Consider the following 23889-nt stretch of genomic DNA (forward strand, 5'->3'; position numbering starts at 1 on the left):
CTCCGTTCCTGTTCATAGAATGCTGTGCCATCTGCTGGGCAGGTCAAACTCCTGCTCCATGGCTGTGGGGGGCACCTCGGAGAACCTGACCTTGGGAATCAGGCAAACCTGGGTTTCAATCCAGGCAACCCCATTACCAGCTAAATTCCTCTTTATCCTTCTGCAAATTACAGAGTTCCATAGAGTTAAAAAAAAAAAAAAAGAAAAGAAAAGAAAAACAAAAAAATATTGTTTTGCCGATGGAAGATGTCCTTAATGACATTATATATAGTCACCTGGACTTCCAGACTTCATGGACATCCTGTAGTGAGGATAATACCAGTCCCACGAGACTCCATTGAGAATTAAAGGGGTTAATAGATGTAAAGTGCCTGGCTTCCGGCCCCAGCCTTAGAAAAGACTCAGTAAACATTTTATCCCCGCCTCCTCCAGCCCAAATGGGTCCTTTTCCCACCTATACCATTATAACATGTGTGGCGTCTCAGCTGCCTATTACATGCCTTCCAGCCCCGTGCCAGGTGGCCTTAATTACAATACTTTCCATCTTCCTAGGCACCTGTCGATCAGAACCATCCACTTGCTCAGAGGGAAGCGAGAAAGAAACCAGGGCTGGCGGCTGTCACTTTCACCTTGTCTTTAAAGTCCCATGCGGCTCAGGGCTTTTATGAAAGTATATCTTGGCAGTTGCAACTATCTCATGCTAAAATTAAGAAGTCAAGATGCTTATTTCATAGAAGCTCAAATTCCTGGCAACAACCTGTACCTTGTCTGTTAGGAGAAATGAGTGGGTCTAGTGGGTCTATATATGATTTGGAGCCTCTGCAGAGGTTTGGTTTAGATTGTCTCCAACTCCCCGAGAAGGTACATTTTCCAAGCCCAAGAATTTATCAGCATTACCTACATCTGCAAACCTGTCATTTACATATGCTGTACATTCCTTTGAGAAAAAATAACTCTGCTTTGTAACTAGAATTTCCCTTTGACTTGATCGTGGCCGTGGGCTGAACTGATGTGACAAAAAGGGTTGCTAGAGAGACCCTATTATAAAGGTGTGGTAATAATTGCTTTCCAGAGGAAGTAACTGAATACACTCCAGTCTTGTTGAAAACATACAGCTGATGAAATATACATGTGATTTCGATGGAAGAACAGCTCAAATTTACTTAGGGTTTTAAACAACAAATTCAATTTAGTTCAACTTCTCCCCATCCCCCCATAATAAGAAGCTCATAGACTATTTCAGTGTCTTGCATCCCAAAGACAAGATGCATATACATCTGTGCACACGTTTGTCTATATGTGCATATGCTGCCCACACTGTTCCATTTTAAATCTCTACTTTTCTCTGCTTAGGAGCAAGATAAACTACCAGGTAATAACTCCTAGGCAAGGCATGAGAGCATGACACTTATTTTATAAACATCAGTAAGTCCCCAGGAAGCTGCCTTGCAGGGAAGACTCAGAAACATTTCTCCCACCACCCTGTAAGTCTCACCTTCTTGGGCCCAGGGAAGATACAACAAAATAGCAGAGACCACACAATTCTGCCCCCACAACCAGATCCCCTCCCCAAACACACAAAGTTCTACAACTAGCTTCTGCAAGGGAGAATAGCATACATCAGCATTTCCCAAATGTGTTCATCCCAGGACCTCTTTTGATGAATCATAGGATTAATGTTCTGTGAATCAGTTTGGGAATCATTGCTTCACTAAAGATGCCTTGACTAAGAGAAGAATTGACAATAGAGAGGCCATCCCGATATTTTCTTACCTCTCATCATTTGGCAACCTTGATTGGCTCCTGTTTTTCACTGTTGGCAGAGGCATAGAGATTTTAAAGAGCTAAAGCAAGGTCTCCTGGGGAATTCAAATTCCCTAGGAAATAATTCCAAGACCGAATGGCCTCCCAGAGATAGAGGCTGGGATACTCCCTCATTTGGGGTCCCCAAGCTAGGACACGCTACTATACAACAGTAAACGCCTGAGTATGTGTTGGATTTCTTAGTAGTAGATACATCAGATATGAGAGAGGACACCCATCAGCCATCCTTCCCCTCCAGAGCTCTAACAGGCACTCATCTCTGGGCCTGAAGCATAAGAACTAACTTCCTTTCCATTGCCCAAATGTGACCCAGGGCAGGCCAAGGGGAACTTATGCTGCCTTGCAGGCCATTCCTGGGGGGATAGCGCTGGCTGCACTGGGAGAAACCTTATCAGGATGCCTAGGACAGAAACCTCACACCTTTCTTACCTTGGAGAATTAAACGGTAAAGTAACAAATAAGAGCTTGCCTTTTTTCCACAGGGTTCTCCTAGACCAGCTATTATGTGCTTCAAATCCTCTGCCATTCACACCAATTCTTTAGTTAACTTAAATTCTAATTCCACATCTCCCTGGGCCCCAAATCCCAGGAACACTAGCAGAAGGTTAGGACTTCCCAAGGCTAATAGGATCCCAAGCTGGATCCATTCATTCCCTTGCCCCCTCAGGGACAGGATCAGTGATAAATGTAGAGATTAGGGGATTTACCATTCAACTCAAGGCTGGTCCACCCAGATTAAACTGAGTTAACAAAGGCATTTAACAAAAAAAATTTGCCGAATTTGAAGCCTAGAAAACATCTCTGTTAAATTGGGTGAGATTTAAAAGAAAAGAAAAAACATCAACCCTGGGGGGAAAAAGTTCCTGGAAGCAAGTACATTCAATTAACTGATACAGCTATATCACATTTTTCCTCTTTCCGTGAGGCGAAGCTAACTCAGAACAGAAGGCAGCCATTTAAGTAACGATTGCAAAATAATAGTATTAAAAAGTTAAACATGAAGAGCACTTCCTTTGGGTACCATATGGACTATTGTATTTAATTTTCACAACAATCCGGGGATGTCCATGGTATCTTACCCTACTCTACGGATGAAAAACTGAGGCTTACAGAGGTTAAGGGACCTAATGAAGATCACCCAGCTACTAAGTAATTAAGCTGAGACTTGAACCCAACTATGTTTGAATCCAGTGTCAACACTCCCAACCAGTACACTCAACAAGATACAAGCTATAACTTCCTCCTAGACCTGCAGCATTTAGGAGAGCCCAAACTAAAATTCCAGTTTCCTTCTCACACAGCTAGTGATTATTTTGTGCTTGCCAACACCACCTTGGATACCCTACCTGTATCATCACTGAATCCTTACAGCGGTGCTCTAAGACGGGCCATACCTCCATTTTATATAAAAATACCTGGGGCTTAGAAAGGTTACATGTCCCATGTCATCCGGTTAGGAAGTGGCAAGGCCAGTGACCCACCCCAAGCCATGCCACTCCTAAGGCCATAACCTCCCCCCCACCCCCAGGTTAATTACCTTTGTACCGAAAGTTTCCTTTACACATTTGGAAAAACATGAGTTGTATGGAATTGTCAGGGTATGCTGGCAATCATGACAAACTTCCCTCTGCAAAACTCCAGAGTAATTTCTTTGTCCCCCAATTTTGAAAACCAAGCAGCTGGCCCCAAGCAACTGGCACTGACTCAATATGCCATCCATCATGCTGAAAATTTCAAGGGAACACTGGTGGCAAATGTTCCTCAAGTTATAAAAATTCCCTCTAGTGGTGTTACAGAACATGCAGGGTTTTATGCAAGCCTGGGCCTTTCTCCAGTTCTTCCTAGGGCTCCTGCTTGGATTCCTCTACTTATGAATTATCAGCTTGTAGAGCAGGGGTAAGGAGCTCTGCAGAAAGCCGAGGTACCAGGTGCCAATTGCTTTAGCCACTAACAGATGTGTGCCCTCCCCACTTCCCTCTCCTCAGCACCCAACACACTATGGACTGAAAACCCTTCTCTCTAGTTCCCACTCTTAATAGCACAGGGCAGCTCAGGATCCCAGCTTAAGGCCCAAGTGGATGCCGAACAAAGACTTTGGCCAGTTTTCTAAGAACTACTGCTCTCCCAGGCTGGCCTCATCTGCCTGCTGGAGAAGTATCAGCAGCTCTGGCACAGTCCTGGCCTTTCATCTCAGGGGACAGCCTCACGGTAAGTTTGATCTAACTCACTTTCCATCCTGTGAATTTGCCATTATCAAATATTCAAGTGGAACTAATGAATGCCTTTTACTTCCCTTGAACATAAAGAGTCTTGAAGAAATTGAACCACCAGATCCTGCTAACTTAAGGGAAGGAGTCTCGTCTTCGAGAAAATGTGTTTGCTATCCCCACCCCCCAAAACAGTTCTCGGCTTTTTGTGCCCACCTAAAAGGATAATAATATCTTCACCATTACTATGCCAGCAAGAAAAATGTTTCTTTCCCCAGGAGGCAGAAACACATTTTCTGACTGAGCCTAGGAGACAAAATGCTAAATTTGAATTTATTTTTCTTAGGATATCTTTAAAATATCTGGGACCTGCCCCTGAGTTCTGTGCAGTCTGCAGTTCCCCCAATAAACACATTTATTTTTCATGCTGACTAGAACTAGAGTTTGATTTTTCTCCAGTCCCATTTCTGTCTCCCCTGGAAACTTCCAGAGGAAGGACCCTGATATCTAGGAGAAGAGTAGCTAGTAGAAGAGAAGTATGGAAGGGCTAGCCATTGAACAGAGCCCACAGTGGTTTCCTGAGGAAGGTGACATTGGACAGCACGTCTCAGTGATTGTTCTCTTTTTCTTTTCCAGAGTTTCCCCAGATAGAGCAAGTCCCTGAGAGGGTTCTGGGGAGAGAGCTCTGAGCATCTGTTTGTAATGCTTCATCACACCATTTCACAACTGTGTGAGGAAGAAACCCCATGTGGTGCAGGATGGAGCCGACACACTTTCTGCCTTTAGGAGCAGCATAGTCCATGATTGAGGGGAACCAAAGGGAGCCATAACAAGGCTCTAGTCAAAATTATTAAAGCATTAGAGTCCTGAACCAAAAAGATTCTCATGACATGAGCCCTAAAGACAAAAAGGGAACATTTCCCATACTTCCCTACCTGAGCCCCAAATCACCCCCCAAAACTGTGGGGTTACCTTCTCTCAAACCTTGGAGAACTCTCAAAGAACAAGGATGGAGCCTAAGTGAGGTTCAGAATTCAATCTGCCAGCATCAAAGAGCCCAGACAGGCTAATAAAGTATGAAACTGCTCTCAGATAAACTAGGGCAGCAGTAGTTACAACTGGACCAAGGCAGCAGAGCGGTACCAAACGCTGTCTCCATGGACACTGCAGCCCGGGCCCCGAGTCTCGCCTGTTGATTTGTCAGTGCACAGCACCTGCTCATTGCTCTGCTGGTTATATAGACCCAATGTGTGCCTTCACATCCACACCCACTCTTTTTTAATTTTTTTATTATTATGTTATGTTAATCACCATACATTACATCATTAGTTTTTGCTGTAGTGTTCCATGATTCATTGTTTGCGTATAACACCCAGTGCTCCATGCAGAACGTGCCCTCTTTAATACCCATCACCGGGCTAACCCATCCTCCCTCCCCCCTCCCCTCTAGAACCCTCAGTTTGTTTTTCAGAGTCCATCGTCTCCCATGGTTCATCTCCCTCTCTGATTTCCCCCCCTTCATTCTTCCCCTCCTCCTATCTTCTTCTTCTTTTTTTTTTTTTAACATATAATGTAGTATTTGTTTCAGAGGTACAGGTCTGTGATTCAACAGTCTTACACAATTCACAGCGCTCACCATAGCACATACCCTCCCCAGTGTCTATCATCCAGCCACCCCATCCCTCCCACCCCCCACCACTCCAGCAACCCTCAGTTTGTTTCCTGAGATTAAGAATTCCTCATATCAGTGAGGTCATATGATACATGTCTTTCTCTGATTGACTTATTTCGCTCAGCATAACACACTCCAGTTCCATCCACGTGCTGCAAATGGCAAGATTTCATTCCTTTTGATGGCTGCATAATATTCCATTGTGTGTGTGTGTGTGTGTGTGTGTGTGTGTGTGTGTGTGTGTGTGTGTGTATACCACATCTTCTTTATCCATTCACCTGTCAATGGACATCTTGGCTCTTTCCACACTTTGGCTATTGCATCCACACCCATTCTTAATCTGTGCACGTTCTGCAACACTTCCCAACCTCAGCGAACTGAGCTTTATCTGTTGACAGAGATCCTCTGCCCACAACCCAGCCCATCAATACCTCAGATCACCGAACACAAACACATATGGGGGCCATTCAAGGGTTTTAAGTAGAGGAGTAATGCCAACACATTGGACCTTTAGGAAGGTCACACTGACCTCAATGCAAGGAATGGAAGAGGAAACAGGAAACTAGTTAGAAGCTGATATATTAACCTAGGCAAAATATAATAGACCGGATAAGGGTAATGAAAGAGGAACTAGGGAGAAGAGAGTGGTTTTAAGAAATATTTAGGCACTAGGATAAGTAAGATGTGGATGAGGAAGATGTGCCTTATATGGAGAAAAAAAGAAGTGAATGTCAAAGATAACCCTAGTTTTATATATATAATCTTTATATTTCTGGCAGGACAATACCTGGGATGGTGCCGAATATTGAGTTGGAACACCAGAAAAGAAGCCAATCTGAGGGGAAAAGATGTCAAACTCAATTTTGTATGTATCGAGTTTGGAGACTTTGTGGGATATTATCTGGAAACATCAAGTGGACAGTTGGATATAGATCTGGAACTCCAGAGATACATCTGAACTCAATATAAAAATGTTGGAGTAGGGGCGCCTGGGTGGCTCAGTCGTTAAGTGTCTGCCTTCGGCTCAGGTCGTGATCTCAGGGTCCTGGGATCGAGCCCCACATCGGGCTCCCTGCTCAGCGGAGAGCCTGGTTCTCCCTCTCCTACTCCCTCTGCTTGTGTTCCCTCTCTCGCTGTGTTTCTCTCTGTCAAATAAATAAATAAAATATTAAAAAAAAAAATGTTGGAGTTTTTAGACACAGGTGGGATCAAAGGTGTGTGGCCGAGTATGAATGCTCCAAATCAGGGGAGATCCTAGGAAAGAACTCTGATGCACCCAAGACTTGATACCTTGGAATACAACTTCTGAAAGTGATTAATAAGTAGTGAGGAGATAGAACAGAGGTGCACACAGAGGACTGTATGTTGAGAAAGCCACATGAAGCATGACCCATGGTGTCACATAACACAAGATCACACAATATTAGACTTTGAAAATGGTCTACAGGATTTAATGACAAAGAGATCTTAGGAGACCTTCCTCTGGCTAACTTTTTGCTGCAGAGAATGAGTGAAGCCAGTTTAGGGTGGGCTGAGGAGAGACTGGACGGTGAGGAATTGGAAGAATGGTTGGTTGGTAAGAAATGGGTACAACTCTTTCAGAAGTTTGGCTGTGAAGAGGAAGAAAAACCAGGGCAGGTGGGCTGATGCCACCATGGAGAGTTTTATTTTTGTTATTAAGATGGAAAAATATATATTTAAATGCTGACTTCATTGAGCCAATTGAGAAAGAGAGGTTAAAGATGAGAAAGGAGATAACTGGTAGATGAAGATCCCCAAGGAAGCAGATGGAGGGGATCTGGGGATCCAAGGCAAGAGCACCTCTTCCTTGGAGAGAGAGGTACAGAGGTCAGAACCCACAGAGCTCTAAGGAAGTAGGTGGAATGAGGGGCTGGAAGTTAGGGGGTTCCTGCCAACCCTGCATCAGATGCCAACAGTAACACACTCTCGCCCCACCATTTTATCATCCAAAAGAAGAAATAAACTTGTTCTATCAGGAAAACTGGAACACATTGGTGGGTGTTAGGAGGAGGCAGATTTTGAGTCAAGAGAAGAAGAGATTTGCTAACAACTGGAGCTGTCCAGCCACAGCACAGCACCTACAGTGAGCTGTCTGTCAGAGGCAGGGTTCAAGCAGAGAACAGAATGCCGTAGCCTTCCCGGCCAATCTCAATGAATCTTGTGCTGGAACGAAGTTTGAGCTACAGAGTTTCTAAAGACCCTTTCAACTATTAAGTACTTCTGCTTTCAAGGTAGCCACTCATTCCCAGGAATCCTGGAATTGGCTCCTGTCTTGCCGATGAGGGATCCTGGAGGTTCTTGGACCACCAGTGCTAGAACTGCCATTTGCAGAAGTGCCCCCAGGGGGTGTTCAGGAGAAAAAGGTGGCTGCTAATAACCAACCCCATATCCTATCATTTCACTGTTGGAACTTAATCCTGTGAAGCCTTGCTGACCCTCAAGAATTCCCTGTGAAAATATGAACATGCTGAGGAGAGTTTCCATTTTCCATTGGCATCAGCCAACATCTGAGAGCAGACCTTTGTGGGAATGGGCAGTCCATTGTCATGGCTGAGATCTAGATTCTAGCATCCTTCTGCTGGAGTTTGCGTCCAGCTTCCTTGGTGTCAGTGGGTTGACGATTGGTGAGTTACTTAAGCTTTCTATGCCTACTGTAGAGGGTCAAAAATCTAATACTTAGAAAAGTGCCCAACACATAGTAATCACTCAATAAGTAGTCATTAAATGCACAAACGGGGCAACAATGCCAGGAGCCTGGCACAGAGTACAGTCATGGTTGGTAAGAAAATACTGAAGAAATAACATTTGCTTCATAATCCTCCATCAAAATTTATAATTTAAAATTTGCCCAAATCCCAACCTTTCAGAAGATCTTTCAAGTTAAAATTATTAACTGTCCAGAAAACACAAATATATTTGTATTTCTAATGAAAAAACACTCTGAGCTATAAAGATTGGCGGAGAAAATGGGTTCAGGTTCCTCTTCATCATGCTCTAGGGGGATCATTTCAGCTCAGCTATGGATGCTGTACTGATTTCCACCCAAATCATATTAGTAACTGACACTTATTTAGTACTTACTATGAGCCAAGCAGCTTAATTACACATGTTATCTATAATCCTCATTAAAAAAAAACCCTGCAGGGTAGGTGTTAGTCCCATTTTACAGACAAAGAAATATGGTTTAGGGAAGTTTTAGCAGCTTGTCCAAGGTCACACAGCCAATAGCAAGGTCAGGATTCAAAGTCAGGTCAGACCACCAAGTCCACATTTGCTACTGTGCCCCATTTCTTCTCCATGAAAGACCCTACTAGATGGTAAGCTTCTTGCAGACAGCGTAATACCTTTGTTTCCCCTGCATGGCCTAGCTCCACCACATAGGAAGCACTTAGTGAATGATTGTTAAATTCCCAAGTACATAACAGGAGCTTGGTACTTTCCATATTGTCAGTTACCGTTGCCGTGCCTTGTACCTTCCGAACTTCCAACAAACAACAGTCCACTAATGAGTTTGAGTCCCCAAATTTCTTCACTTCCATCCCTAAGAAGTAAACCCTGACATCCCAGAGGTCATAGGAAGTCATTCTACTGCCTGGTCTTTAACTTCAGAGGGCATCGACACTTTCCAGGCTACAGTAACCAACACTGGACACTTACCTAATGTTTAGTACAAATGGAATCAAGGAAAGCCAAGATCAGAGGGATGCAGAGCAAAGACAAAGCCTCTCCTATGACTGAGTCAGGAAGGGTAATCTTACACTTCTGGCTCAGGCCAGCACATTCCAGGTTCTGTATCACCCAGTCTTTCCTGCTCCGTGCCTCTATGCCTTCCGCCAGGATGTTTTTCAACCTGACTCCTACACACATGCATTTCTTCCTCTGTGGTGTGATTTATAGAACTTCTTTCATCTGGCATGCTTATTCCCATTACTTTGTCAGTTCCTACACATGCTTCAAAGACTACCTCCAGGAAGCCTTCCCTGACTGTTCAATCCCTCTCTAATCTCTGTCTCTTCATTTCTAACCCACACCATAGCTTAGACATAGCTATGTGTAGCCCCTCATTGGTCACCAATGCTTCATGCCTGTATTCCAAGTCTCCACAAGTAGACTGAGCATCATTGGCAAATAAGAATGGTGTTTTCTATTCTTCCCTCCCCCATCCCAGTCCTTGCTCATTGAGCCCAAAGACACAGGATATCCCCAAACCAAGTTTCTCATGCTGCAATACTCAGAATGCTCCACCCTGGTGAGCATGGGAGGTGCCCCTGCTATCAAACCCAAGCGCCATCCTCATACCATTGGCTTTTCTAAATTATCTCTAACCAGATTAGTCTTCTCCCACAGAACACAGAATCCTCCAAGGAGGCCCGGATGGATGTCAGCCCCAGTTCTTCAGCTAATTGCTCTCATCCTCTTCCGATACAAGTAAGGAATTATCCCTCCCAAAGCAGTATAGTCCTGGAAAGACATGAGTGGTGATTCATGCATGGGGGAGGGTGGGGGCAGGGGCAGGAGAGAAATGGGAGAAAGAAGAGAGAGAGCATACAGGCTGGTTATGGAGCCACAGAATGAGGCACATTAACCAATTTAGTCAATTATGCAGCTGAAGCAATTAAATAACCTCACAATGGTAGGAGGAAGTGTAAACAGAGCCCACAACACTACCCTGTAGGCCAACAGAAAAACAAGCTTGGCTGCTGTGGTGGCAAGTCATTGCATTCATGCCTTTGGCATCCCTTTACTTCTTTCATAGATAATAGAACTCCTCCACTCGGGAAACCTATTTCATGCATTTGGAGCAGGGCTCACCTCTAGGTGAGATAGGCCTTGTACGGGGACTAGCTGAGTATGCCTTCCCCCAACCTCAGTGGTTAATTCCAGGATGGGCATAGCACCCAACAGAGCTGATTAGAATCACGCCTGAGAATAGAAGTACAGATACTGAAGGAAATCAGCCCCTCCTCCTTTTGGATTGTGAACTTTGAAGAATCTAGGTTGGGACGGCCAGTAGCCATCTCTCTCCTTCCAAATGGATAAAGCTTACCTGAGAATAAAGGCAATATACTAAGGAGAGCATATGCTAAGGATCCAGGAGGTGGAGAGAAAAGGGAGCTTTGATGCTTCATTCGAGCCCTAGATCCAGCCATGCCTGAAGCCTGTGGACTTAGCTCTTATAAACTTTTCCATCAAACTAGTTAGATATGGGTTTCTAGGGGGTTTTGTTTTGGTTTTTTTGTTTGTTTTTTATGAAATAGAGACCCAATATAGCCACTGAGACTAGGAGCTGATAGTTCAGGGGGAAAAGATGCCAAAAATCAGAGAAATCTGTAAAAGAATATCATCCCCAAATTTTCTTGAAACTGCAATTTAGCAGGACTCGCAGCCTTCTGCATACTGGAAGTAGCCTACCAAACTATATTTCAACTAACAAAAGAGAGTCGTAAGTCTAAAGCTCAGAGAAGAATGATGGAAAGGGAATTATCTCGGTCTTCCCTTAAAATCCAATCTAATCTAAGCTTCAGGGAGACTGGAAGCACAGTCTTAATTTGACCAGGGACCCACCACTAGCTTCTGTGCACTCCAGGTCTGAGTCTAAACGTCTTCCAAAAGGCTCTCACCTAAGCCCAGAGTCAGCTTTTCTAATGTCCCACCTGGACACTGACCACTGTGTGAGAATTCCTACAACCCCCTTGGGGGGGCAGGGGAAACAGAGTCAGAGGTGTGGCCAAGTACCTCTCCTGATGGCCTCCCAGCTTGTTGTCTTCTCCCATTTCCGAGACAGAATGCCAAGGAGGCATCCACAGCTCCCTGAAGGACGGAGAAGCAAGTTATTAATTACAGGAAAGATGTATACCTTCGAGATGATTTATGCAGGGACCTAATCTTCCTGTGGTGGGCACTCACACAGACACTCACTCCAGCAGAGATTCTCTGGGCAGAGCTGGCATTGATGCAAAACTGCTCCCGCCCACTAGATTGCCTCGCATACTCTCCATGAGGAGTCCCATGGAATGGAGGTAGAGTACAGTTTGTCCTCTGATGCCACCAGCACACCGTGGAGGCAGAATATTGATTCTACAAGGGACTCTGTGTGGAGTCAGAAAACAAGGGAACATGAAAAAGATAAATAGACACACCATTTTCTCCAGGAGCCAATCCTTAGAGCTCTGTTTGGGACCTTGTGCTCTCTCTTGCACAGCCACAAACTCAAGCCAAGATGGAGGTTCTCAACCCTGGCTACACATTAGAATCACCAGGGTAGCTCTAAAATTTTTTGATGTCTGAACCCTAAAATCAGGATTTTAGAGGAATCGCCCCCAGCAGGATGGAAAACCATTGAGTCAACGATTCTGCCATCCATTTCTTCTCACTTCCAAGGTACCCTCCGTCCAAGTGGTCCAGAGGAGCCAAGATGACATCAGGGTCTCCCTTCCTCAACCCTCTCTCTGCTTCCTGGAGACACTCAAGTTTCTAGTTGGCATTAAGCAGGACTTCACCAAAGGGTGAGGACCCTAGAAACTAGAAGCAAAAGTGTCAGGGAAAAGCAAACAGACTAAAGCCCAGCTGGTGGACAGCTCTTCCACATTCCTCTTCAGGACAGTGACTATTGAATGGATATCTTAGAGGATGCTCAGATGGGCAGAAACACTGAGTGGGGAATGGGCTTCGTGCTTGGTCACCCCACCTCCACCTCCCAGCCACGGGAGACTAGATGCGGTGGGCAGGTCGTACTCTCTCCCTGGGATTGTAACAGCTCCTGTAGCCAATCTCAGTTAGTATTTAAATGGCAAAGACATTTTGACCCCCATGCAGAGAGGATTAAGCTGCTGAGAAAGAGAGGAGAGGAACAGATACCAGCAAAAAGCAGGAATAAGCCAGAATGAGGCAGGTTGCACCATCTCTTGGTGCCTTTCCGGCTTTTGCTCCAGCCTGTCATGAAGCCCAGCAGCCATCCCTGTTTTGGGCTCCAAGAAACCGCCTTCCCCCAGTGGGGAGCCAGGTAACGGACAGCCTTCCTGATTGGACACACACCCAATCGCTCCTACCCTCCTCACCACAGGAGCGTTGTAGCACAGCGGAAAGAGAGGCTCTGGCTCAAGGGTCCAGATAAGGGCTTTCCCATGACAGACCTTGAGCACATTTCTTCACTTGTCTGTGCCTACATTTTCTCATCTACAGGGTGGGGGCCTGGTAAGCATTAAAAAATTAATACATGCCAAGTCTCCAAACAGTATCTGGCACGTTTGCTCTTAAATAAATTCCAGTAAAAGTCATATTTTACTTGTCTCTAAAATTAAGTACTTTTTCCTTCCAGTTCCAGGAAGGGAATCATATTGCCCAATAACCCAGTGGACAAGTGCACTGGTTTCCCTGAGTATGCAGTAGTGTTTTATCAGATGTAACTGTGGGAATCACACTGCCTATAGCAATAGCAATAATAATAATAACAACAACAACAATAATAATAAATGCCCAGCGACACTGTAGGTGATACTAGCAAAGGGGGTTGGTAGAGTGGTCACTGAAAACATCAGGCCTGACCAGGCTGGTCATAGAGTCTTCACAAAGAAGCTGGGATTTGATTTGCCATGCTATGTGATGCCAGGCCCCCAGGTGGCCACAATGCCCCTCCACCACAATGCCCACCATTCCTCCTGGGAGAAACTGGAAATGCCACCAGAAGGCATTTTCCACAGTGTAAAGACTTCTAATGATCACATTTCCACTGAGTGCCCAGTAGATTCTATTTTTAGATGGGTAAGTTTGGGTTTACAGTTAACCGGAAACCAATGTCCTTTTTGCTTCTAGAGGAGGAGGAGACTTGGCCGTGCCCATGCACCTGCCCCAGGGGCACCTGCCGATGGTTTCCATAGCTGCTGGGTTCCTACATCTCTACCCAGGACCATGCTCTGCCTTGGGACCTTGCTCATCTGTGCTTGGGAAGTGACAAGTGCCAGAGAGTGACCAACCAGGAGCAGCTCTCTACCAATGAATGATAGGAATTCATGGCTTTCTGGCTTTGAGACCTTGGCACATGCTGTTTCTTCTGCCTGGAAGATCCCTCTCCCCCCAGCCTCCTTCTGACCAATGGCTGCTCCTTCCTCGTTTTTATAGAGACCTCACTCTAAGACTCCGGAGAGCTCACTCTCGCTGCCCTTGTTCAACGTCCCCTATGATTTCACTTAGGTAACACTCCTTTGACATTCGTTGACATTATTTATTTTTTCCAAATTCTTTTCTGCCTGGTGGGGAAAGCTGGAGAAGGTGTAGTGCATCCCTCTCTAAATTCCCAGCCCCCAGCTCAGTGACCGGCACATACTAGGTGCTCAGTGAGTGTTTGTGGAAGGAAGGGATTCATATCGGCAGTTCCGATGAACATCTGCTCAAAATGGATTTTGTCCTTGGGATGCCTTTAGTTCTATTGCCTCAGCTGCCTGTTTCTTTCTTCCTTTTCTTCTCTCCCTTCTCTTCTCCTTCCCAGCTTCCTTCTCAAGCGTGGCCGAGTTGGAGAGCCCTGTGTGACCTGGGAGAGTCCTTGCTTCCCACACCAAGCCTCCTACTTTCAACCTCCTCTGCCCATTGGTGGATGTAGCAGGAAAAAGGAAACTGATTACATCTCATGGGCTGAGTGCCTGGCTCTCCAGTGATCGCTGTGCCCCAGCTGGATTATGTTCTCCCCTCCGTTTCTTGTCTTGGAAGCCCAGATCCTTTTGGTAAATGATCCTGCCACTGAACACTGCTGAGTGACTAACCAGGAGGCATGGCTTCTTTTTGATTTCCATGTGGCTCCTTTGGAGCGAATCTCATTCCAGTCTTCGAAGAAAGATGGCATTCGAAGAAAATGGGCTAAAGTCCATCAGCAGAGCCTTGCCAAGGGAATTATGTGCAGCCCCTTGATGTTCCCATCTGTCTCATCTCCCGTGAACCAGCATCCTGACCCTTCCCACCCAGTAGCCTGGGCTGTGGGGCTGCCATTCACTAGGGAGTTGAGATGTTGTGTATTAAGGAGGGCACGTACTGCATGGAGCACTGGGTGTTATATGAAAACAATGAATCATGGAACACTACAACAAAAACTAATGATGTACTGTATGGTGACTAACATAACATAATAAAATTAAATTAAATTAAAAAAAAAAAAGAAGCTGAGAAGAGAATGCAAGCAAGAGGTTGGTGGGAGAGAGATCTGGAGAGGCAGAGAGAGGCTTCACCTGGTTAACCTGTACCCAGATTATACCAAAGAGGGGATTCGTGAACAGACATTTCATCTGGAAAACTTACTCAGAATGCACATAAAGAGATACTGGTGGGGCATATGAATGAGAAGGCAGGGGCCATGGAAGAAGAGCGAGCAGCAAGGAAAACAAGATAATGGAGGAAAAGCTAGATCCAAAGACACGATAGCAGGGAATTTTCCAGGATTGAAGAGAGATGCCTCAGATTGAAGAAGCATTAGTCATGAGCAGGATACACTGAAGTAGTTTCAGAATTGCTAACCCATCCCCTTGTGAGAAATGAATTTACCGGTTATTGTGTTTGTGTGCAATTCCTTTTGCCTTTTTTAAAACTAGATACTATAAGTGTACACTGTTTTCCCAAGATCACTTCTGTGGCTCCTTCCTTCCCCATACGCCTCAGTGTGATGCTGTGATTTGTTTTAAATACAGTTAGACTCATGTGTTCTAGTCTGTATTCCAACCCCCTCCCGACCCATGCTCCCCTGCCCCACCCACACACACATCCTAGTTGATATTTTTTTAATTTATACATAATAAATACATTTTTGTAGTTTGTTGCTCTATGTATTTTGATAAATGCATGGTCATGTACCTGCCACCACAGTTTCATACAGAACAGGTTTACCTATAATTTAGGGACTATAATAATAGCCCCATTTTACATTTGAGGAAATGGAGGCACAAAGGAATAAGTAATTTCACCTGAGGTCACCCAACAAGTAAACAAAGAGCTAGGTTTTTGCTTGAGTAGTCTTGGCTCCAGAATACCAGCTAAAAAAATCCCGATGCCAAACCGTCTTGGATATCCACACCCAGCCCCAGTCTACATGAACAGTTGATTGCCAGAAACCCTGCCACAAAGAAATCCCCAATGTGCCTCCTACTGGAATCCTCAGTCTGTGACACCACTAGAGACATGTGGAAAGCCTGGCCCAACTTCCTGGAAAAAGAGTCATGAGGACAAAAATAGTACCCCTTTGCAAATTGTCAAGTAGGTTGAGGTTAAGAGGGAGTATAAAGGGGACAGATTGTAACCTCTGGCTCAAGATTTACTGAGGATTAATTTAATCCTCCAACTTGTGACCCTTTGAAGTCACAGATCACATCATATTCATCTCTATAGACCTAATACTTAGCACATGGCCGGTGTTTAATCAACATTTGTTGGATGAATGAATGCATGTATGAAATGAAAGACCACAAATTTAAATATCAAGAGGTACCAGAGAAGAGCCATGAGCCCCAGGACATGCTTCCTCTTTCAACTGACTTTCTACAGCCTTACCGTCAGATGGGAGGCCCTACACTCCAATCCTCTTCGTTCTCCCACCAGGGTCTCGGGCATCATGGTCCCCATGCTTATAGTATAGCAGAGGCCACAGATACGCCTGACCTGTTAGCTCTGCTATGGACCCTAGTGTTTCTCTGTACGTCTTTTAGCCACATGGAACTATGTGGCAATGCAAGACAATATGAGGCAAACTACATGGATGGATGGTGGGTGAGGGATGGATGGATGGATGGATGGATGGACGGATAGATGGACCAAAAGCGTGCACTATATTTCAGTGAAAGCTACACTTCTATGCTGCTTGAGGACAAGATTTATTTTGTCCTCCGTTACAGCCATAGTCCCAGTGTCTAACACACTGCCTTACACATAATACATTTTCAGTAAATATTTGTTGAATAAAAGAGAAATCAAAAGGAAGTGGCTGACAAGCAGTCTCCCTGTGCCAAATGCCAAAAGATAGAGACATGCTTAGCTTGTCTATATAATCTTATACATTTAACTCCTGTATCTCAGCTTCTATAACAGGTTTTACTAACGCTGAGGAGGAAAATTCGAAGACCAGCTCCTTCTGGACTGAGTTTTGCTCACACAGCCTCCATAACTTGGGAACCTGTTAGAAGTTAAAAGTTAGAATTAAAAGGCTTTCTAAAGCCCTAATGGAAGAACACAAAGCAGAGGGGACAGTACCTTCCCTAGGGTCCCTGAGAAGATCTGCTTGCATACCATCAACCTTCTTCACCACACCCCCAAGAACCAGAACCTGATGTTCAGAGGCACAGTTCTCCTTACACAATCAGAAAATAGAGCATTGCCGGCGACATCCAGGGAGACCCTCACCAGAGAAAGTTGGCCTGAATGACCATGAAAAGGCAGGCCACCAATAGTCTGTGATAGCAGATGTTCTGGGTATGACCCTGAGAAAGAGAAAATTATATTTCCTAAATACCTCACGTTCCTTTTGTCATGGTGGGTTCTGGGGAGAGGAGGAAGGCAGGTTCTGCATTCCAGCCTCCCGTACGGCCTTCCATCGGATCATTGCTTATGCGAGATCATGCTTTGTGAGTCAACGAGAGCATCACACTGTCCTTGAAATCAGTGTGAATATGCTTGACTTAAAAATAACTGGAGTGTTGCTTGGTCCCCTGGGCATTCCCTGAAGAACTCCTGCCAAGAAAAGGCTCTGATCCTTGGGGGCAAGAATTTATAAGAGAAGACTGAGTTTCATAAATCATAAAATTATTTCCACAGAAGCAAGTTTTTCTCCTCACGACACACAAGACCACAATGAAGAGCCCGGCTTTGAATAAAGTTCTTCATAGAGACAGCATGCAAATGCTGAGCCTCAGAATCTACAAATTAGGATTTGGGGCACCCTGCCTATTGCAGTAGAGTAGGGCCCTGTTAGCAAAAGCCAAGACAGGTTTTGTCCAAGCCCATCAGGTGCCCACCCATGAGTCACTCGTGCCAACCCTGCAGAGCCCATCTGCTGTAGAACCTGTAGTACATACAGTTGTCAGGGGATTCTCTGTCCTGTCACTCACTCGCCCTCTACCAGAGTAGTCTCTGCTTCCCTGGTCCCTCAGAAAGACAAGCCCCTCTCACAACAGACGACTCTGAGGCTGAGGGAACACAGAGCCTGACCACAAGCACTAAATTCACCACCAGGCTCACAAAGGGCCCAGTCGCCTGCCTTGAAATAGGCCAGGGTCTTGCCCTGTCACCATCCCTACCCTGGGCGGATGGAAAGATCATGTAGTTGGGTTGCGTTGATCGTTCTCCGTGTGTCTCCTCAGCTCACTGCTCTGCCCTTCTCTGCTGTGAGGAACTGCATCGGCAGGGCAGAGTTGCTGCCTGTCTTCCGGGGCGCTCACCCAAGGGAGGCACAGAGCAGAGGGTGGGAGGTGGCATCACGCTCGCCTTGTGCGACCCCTCCCTGCTTGGGACCACATCGATGACACGGCTGCCTCCCTCCACACTTCACTCTGCAGGCCCTGCCAGGAGCCACTTCACACGCAACCCTGGAACCCCATGACACTATTCTGCTCCCTAGACTCTTCAAGCCTACAAACAGCGGGCGCTTCCTGATCCTGCTTCTCTCTGGGGGCCTCAACACCCTGGTTGATCCCTAGAACTCTGCCCATTCCTCTATGTCTTCCCCTCGTCAAACCATCTAAGAGCAGTTGTGTTTCCTGGCAGTGGGCCTCTGGCTGGTCAGGAGGTACAAGGGAAAGTGTGTTAATCTTGGATGGAGGGGAGCCAAGTTCTAGAAGCTGCTCTGCTTCTGACTAGCCATGTGATCTTGAACAAACCACTTAGCCTCTCTAGGCCACCGCTCCCTACCTCATCGCCAGAACGAGGAGGCTGGATCTGTGTAGGGAATCCCACACCAGCCTCTGGGCCTCCCTCTTTTCCACATAAACACCAGTATTCCCTGGAACATCCCTCTAGAACCCTGGGGCTCTGAGGAGAAGGTTTGGAAAGGTAGACATATTAGCCACTCTGGTTCTTCTTGTGACTTTGATATTCGATGTACGGAGATTAGATGATCTTCTCTGGAGAATTAGCACAATGATTAGAATAGTAACTCACTCACAAGGGGCTCATTGGGATTCATAAGGTATCCTGGAGGGGGTGCCTCGGCCCCCATTGCATCACAGACAGGGCCTTCCTGAAGCGAGGAGGCCCGCCTTTCTTTTGTGCCCTCCTGTCATCAGCCACGTCCTTGGGCAGCAGGAGCCCCAGAGGGTGGTGGGCTGTCTGTGTGGCGGCACCCATTCTCCTGAGGGCAGGTCCCAGGAGGGGCGCAGCTACACACCCTCATGGTCAACACTCACAGCCCTGGTACCAGGGGATCTGGGCAGGACACCCAGCACCCCTGCATGGCACACCTGTGTCCAAGCATCTCTGGCTTTCCTTCCCATAAACCAGCAGCCCACTCCATACTTGCAGCCTCCCTGTGAGGCAGGCAGAGCAAGAACGTTTGACAATTACATTTGACAAGTAACAGACAAGCATGTTCAATGTAACTGAGTCAGGGAGGCATTTCCCGAAGTCGTACAGCTAATAAGGAGGGAGCCTTGACCAAAATCCAGGACTCGAGTGTCTTTTCCAAAACCAAAATACAATTTATGTAGATGATTAAACTAAATTTCTGACTTTAGTGCTCGCTTCGGCAGCACATATACTAAATTTCTGACTTTAAGGTCTTCATATTTGGAATGAAGCCAGCTTTTCCATGTTTCTATCCATGATTAAAAACATGCCCTCTGGCTGTTCTCCATAATGTCACAGGCTTACCAGGAAATGAAGACAACTCTCTGGGAATCTTGGCCTCTTATCTGTACTTTCCCACGTGCTTTTGTGAACATTATCTCACACAGGTGGAGCTGTCTGGGCTAAGGTCACGCAGCTGTTTGGCCCCCTCGAGTCTGCTCTAGAGCTCATGACCCTTGATTCTCAGTCTGGTGCTGTTTCTGCCTTCTCGTGATCCTTTAGTCACTCAACAAACACATGCTGAGTCTACTGCAGTCCCGTGCTGGGAGCACAGGAATAGGAGCACCTCAGTCTCCCTTGGGGACCCTGCCCAGAGGAGTAGAGTAAGAGCCGAGTAGGGAAATCTGGGAGAGCAGGCGTGGGCCAGGCTGGAGCAGTGTGGGAGGAATCTGCATTCTAGGGGCCCGAAGGCACTATGTGGGCAAAGGCATGAGCCAGCATGGCATACCCACGGAGCATGGGGGCAGAAGCATCAAGTGCAAGGGACACACCCATGATGAACCAGGACAGGGCAGCAGGGGCCCAGGGACAGAGGGCTCTCTCCAAGTCCAGATGTAGAGCAGCAATTTCCAGGGGAAGGGACCACAGTGAGGTGTGGGAATCCTCCCGGGACTTCAAAGTGAGCCAAGGCAGCCTATTCTTGGCAAGACCCGTGCGATGGCTATCCTACCTGGAAGCACGGTATCGGAGGATTTTCACTCACTAAAATCCTCACTAAAGCGGAGGGAAAGCTATGACAGGAACAGGACTTAAGTGGCCGCCGCCTGGCGGGGCTGGAGCCAGAACGAGGCTTTCCTAGGGTTAGGAATAGAGTCAGTTTTCCTGCAACATCTGCGTGACTTGCCTCACTCTGTGAGTGAAGATGTGAACAGGTTTCAGAAAAGAGAACTTCACCCCACCCCCAAGGCCAGTCAGGCCCCGCTCCCGCAGGAAGCTGCTCCGAGCCTCGGGCTGGTGAACGCCACTCTGTGGGGTCCCCGCACCCTGGCAGGGCACCCCCCTCCCAAGTCTGGAGTGGCTGAGGGGTGCCCAGGTCCTTGCCCTGCTTCCTGCGCGAGCCTGGGGCAGGGACCCGGCTGCTCCCCTCACCACAGCTAGAGCCACGCCGCCCAGGGTGAGGATGCTGAGTCAACAGAGATTTACGGCGGCAGCTCCCTCCTCCCCCTGAACACGGTGGCGCCGTGGGAGCAGTGCGTGCCCTCCCTGACAGCCTGTCTATCTGCGCATCTCCCGGGGAGGGAGAGCCATGGATTCCCTGGCATCTTACCTTCCCTGTGAGCAACGTCTCCTGGCATTTGTCAGAGTCTAACACCTCCTCGGTGGCCCTCCAAGGGTGCCTTCTGTTCACGGAAACTGTGAACACATCCCATCTGAAGGGAGAGGCCTTTTTTCTTTTCGCCTCCACTTTTCAGTGGAGATAAATCCAGGCAGAGGAGACCAGAGAGAAGAGGAGCACAGACTATAGGAGAGACCCAGGAGTGCTGGTGCAGGGTCCCGAGGGACGGGTGCTCTCAGAGCTCATGGGAAGCTGGTCCAGGGAGGGTCGCAGTTAGCCCATTCCTACTCAGTGACTCACATTTCATAAAAAGCTGTCACTTTCTCCCCTGCCCCTAAGAGAACATGTCAGGTAAACAGACCCATGGATTCTGGATGTGTTTTTATCTCCATCTCCGAGAGTCCCCTTTCCTCCACCAATAGCCATGGAAGGAGTTATGAAACTATAATTCTTGGTAGCCAAGATCTCAGAAATAAGTTAATTTTGCAGGATAATTTGGCCCCAGGAAAGGGGGATAGAGGCAGGACCTACAGGGAGGGTGAGACTCCAAGTGGCGGAAGGATCAGAAGCGAGAGATGGCCAGCTCACCCTGACTAAGCACCTCCCCCACGCCAAGTGCGTAACACACACCACCTATTTTCCCTGCAATCCTTGTAAGAGCAGGTGTTATTATCCCTATTGACAGATTTGGTCTCTGAGGCTCAACAAGGTCAATTTACAGGGCCAAGCTCTTACAGCTAGGACAGGGCAGGTCTGGATTTGATCCCTGCTAGTGAGCATACAGTCACATGGGGAGCCTGTTAAAAGCAGATCTCCCAGCCCCACCTTTAGAGATCCTGATGCATTGGATTGGGTTGAAGCCCAGGAATCTGTATTTCTAATCAGCACCCCAAAGTGACTCCAATGCTCCTGGATGCCAGATAGTGGGTTGTAACAGGAGTTTTGGAAAGACACTCGGGTTAGAAGCCCAGCTCTGTGACATTGAACAAGGTACTTGAGCTTGCTAAGCCTCAGCTTCTCCATCTGTGGGATGACAGAGAATACACCATGTGGTTACATCGCAGCAACCATGACCGCGGTGCGGTGTCCTGCTGGCTTCTCCCAGCAACGTGCACAGGGTGTCTGTGTCTTAGGACAGGAAAGGTTTAACGGACTTTCTTCCTCTTTGCCTTCTGGACTCCAACCACAATCCCACCAGAAAACAAATATGAACCACCTGGCTCCCATGTGGCTATTAAAACACTTGAATGTCCTGTGGGGAGGACATCAGGGCAATGATTCTCATTTTATGGACAAGAAACAGAAATGAGAGAATTATCACTATTACGGCATTTATCACCTTTTACCTTTTAAGGTTTAGAGTTGGATGGATCTGAGTTCAGATCCTGGCTCTGGCCCTAGGACCTGGAGCAGGCTATTCACTTCCCCTCACCTCTGCTTCCTCATCTGTGAGATGGGAAATATAGGCTTCAAGTATTCTAGAAATCGAAGGCAGTAATATATGGAAATCATATTTGCCAGAGTCTGGCAAATAGTAAGGGTTCAGTAAGTGTTACCTGTTACTATTCATCTTGCACTATTTACCTCACTTGGAAACATGGCTTATCTCTCTGACTGAGCTGCAAGGTCCTGGATAAGGCCAAGATCCATATTCAAGTCCAGGCCCCTCTTCCCTCTAGGACTGAGCACAGGGTTTGGGATGTATCAAGCAACTAATAAATGATGGAAAAATAAGTAAAATAATATGACAGTGAATGAGAAGGGGAGAAGAAAGAGTGGTTCACAAGACCCACCATACCCTGACCCAAGGACTGTCCAATCAACCCAGAAGCCAGGTAAAGGGACAGCACCAGCAAATCCTAAACCCAGGGCCCTAATTGCTTCGAAGACGGACCTGTTGTGTGTCAGGCCTGACTAGGGCTCCGGTAAGGCTGGAAAGAAGGTCTGAGAAGGAATTGGGAACACAGCTGACATTAAGTGACTCATTTTCAAAAGCCATCAAGCTAAATTCGAACCATATAGAGGATTACATGAATAATATAAACTTTTATGTGCATATGTGTGTGTGTGTGTGTATTCATTTAGTTTCCTTGGACAGTTTGACAAATCCCTGGGGACCCACTTTATGACAGGAAAGCTATTTTTGGACAGACATGTTAAGAAACTGAGTCTCTACTGAGGTCCTTGGCGTGCACCCCTGGAGCTCATTGGACTCGGTGGGTCTTGACATTGGCCCTCCAAAGTGATCTGGGCACGGCCTCCCTTTTCCTCATTCAGAGCAGGGCTGGGATTCTAAGCCAGGAAAACATTCCCAGAAAAGAGATGGGTCATGAAGGATGAGGGCCAGAAAACTGGAGGAAAGATCAAGTATTTGAAGGAATCTGGAGAATGAAGTGACTTTGTTTTCACAACAAATTAATTTAGGCAGTACACACATTTATTCTCCTTCAAGCCTACTTTAGAAAAATATCCATATTAGCCCTGGCATAGAATGATCAGGATAATGCTCACATGGTTCCAATGTGATCCACATTCCCAGTGCATTTTCCAGATATAGAGCAAGGCCAAGCGAAGGTGAGAAGTAAGTCATAACGGAAGGCTTAGGAAAGCAGCAGCAAAAGTCCCACCCAGTCAGAAGGGGCCCTGTCCCCATCCGAGCTCCCCCACGCACACAGCCAGGTCTTTTGCCCTTGATAGAGCAAGATTTGGGGTCCTGTGGCCTAATGCTTCCTGCCAAGGACACCAAGGACACCGTGTCTGCTGGCCCCTCCCTGCACAGGGCACTCCCCAGCCAGCCCCATCCATGAGCTCCATCTGTGCTCCTCCTCCAACCCAGCTTTCGGGTCCTTCCCCCAAAATATACCAAGATCCACTATTGTAGGGCCTATCCTCAGTAGAACGTAAGGGAAGAAAGAAGGAAGAAACAGGAGAAAAGAATTCAGAGAGCAAGAGAGAGAAGAAAGGAAAGAGAGAAGAAAGAACAAACCTTTCTCGAGGACATTCCTAACAGCGCCATGCCGCGGTGCCCTTTATGCCCCGTTTTACAAACAAGGAAGCTAACGCCTGGAGAGATTAAGCAA

The 23889-nt window shown here is 46.7% G+C and overlaps 1 long non-coding RNA gene across 1 annotated transcript in view; it reads right to left on the bottom strand.

The window, feature by feature from the left end:
- LOC118540051 (uncharacterized) overlaps nt 1-20924 on the bottom strand; it is a 127238-nt gene extending 106314 nt beyond the window's left edge. The window contains exon 1 of the long non-coding RNA XR_004919448.2: nt 20801-20924. This is a non-coding gene — a long non-coding RNA (uncharacterized LOC118540051). The remainder of the gene's footprint in view (nt 1-20800) is intronic.
- Nucleotides 20925-23889: the final 2965 nt, after the last annotated feature.

This window comes from Halichoerus grypus, chromosome 7, assembly GCF_964656455.1.
Source record: "Halichoerus grypus chromosome 7, mHalGry1.hap1.1, whole genome shotgun sequence".
NCBI lineage: Eukaryota > Metazoa > Chordata > Mammalia > Carnivora > Phocidae > Halichoerus > Halichoerus grypus.